The sequence below is a fragment of the Sapajus apella genome, unplaced genomic scaffold (genome assembly GCF_009761245.1).
Source record: "Sapajus apella isolate SASKATOON/1434 unplaced genomic scaffold, GSC_monkey_1.0 scaffold83, whole genome shotgun sequence".
NCBI lineage: Eukaryota > Metazoa > Chordata > Mammalia > Primates > Cebidae > Sapajus > Sapajus apella.
In genome coordinates this window covers 4,638,559-4,639,745 of record NW_022437023.1, presented here as the reverse complement: position 1 = coordinate 4,639,745, position 1,187 = coordinate 4,638,559, and the positions used below count along the sequence as shown (strand labels likewise).

The following is a 1,187-nucleotide window of genomic DNA, read 5'->3' as shown; positions in this document are numbered from 1 at the left end:
GCCTCCTGGGTTCAGGCAATTCTCCTGCCTCAGCCTCCTGAGTAGCTGAGATTACAGGCACGCGCCACCATGCCCAGCTAATTTTTTGTAGTTTTAGTAGAGACGGGGTTTCACCATGTTGACCAGGATGTCCTTGACTTCGTGATCCACCGTCTCAGCCTCCCAAAGTGCTGGGATTACAGGCATGAGCCACCGCACCCGGCCTTATTTATTATTTTTAAATTATTTTTATTTTTAATTGACATATAACCATTGTACATATTTATGGGATACAATGTAATGTTTCTGTACATGTATACATTGTGTAAAAACAAATCAGGTTAATTAGCATACCTGTCAACTAAAATATTTATCATTTCTTTGTGGTGGTAACATTCAAAATCCTGAAAATATGGAACGTTTCATGAATTTGTGTGTCATCCTTGAACAGGGGCCATGCTAATCTTCTGCATATTATTCTCCATCTCCATACTGATTGGAGCTGCAGGGAGCCATGATTGAGCCACTGCATTCTACCCTAGGCAACAAAGCGAGACCCTGTCTAAGAAAAAGAATCTAGGCCAGACACAGTGGCTCACGCCTGTAATCCTGGCACTTTGGCAGGCTGAGACAGGTAGATCACCTCAGGTCAGGAGTTCGAGCCCGGCCGGGTGTGGTGGCTCACACCTGTAATCCAAGCACTTTGGAGGCCAAGGCAGGCAGATCACCTGAGGTCGGGAGTTCAAGAACAGCCTGACCAACATGGTGAAACCCCGTCTTAAAAAAAAAAAAAAAAAAAACGGAATTCGAGCCTAGCCTGGCCAATATGGCAGAAACCCCATCTCTACTAAAAATACAAAAATTAGCCAGGTGTGGTGGTGTGCATTTGTAACCCTAGCTACTTGGGGGTGGGAGGGGGGCTGAGGCAGTAGAATCGCTTGAACCCGGGAGGCACAGATTGCAGTGAGCCAAGAACACGCCGCTGCACTCCAGCCTAAGAAACAGAGCAAGACTCTATCTCAAGAAAAAAAAAAAGTCAGGGCGTGGTGGCTCACACCTATAATCCCAGCACTTTGGGAGGCCTAGGCGGGCAGATCACAAGGTCAAGAAATCGAGACCATCCTGGCCAATATGGTGAAACCCCGTCTCTACTAAAAATACAAAAATTAGCTGGGCATGGTGACGTGTCCCTGTAATCCCAGCTACTC

At 46.5% G+C, this 1,187-nt stretch overlaps 1 pseudogene; it reads right to left on the bottom strand.

Moving 5' to 3' along the window:
• Nucleotides 1–385: 385 nt before the first annotated feature.
• Nucleotides 386–481, bottom strand: LOC116533751 (annotated as a pseudogene).
• Nucleotides 482–1,187: the final 706 nt, after the last annotated feature.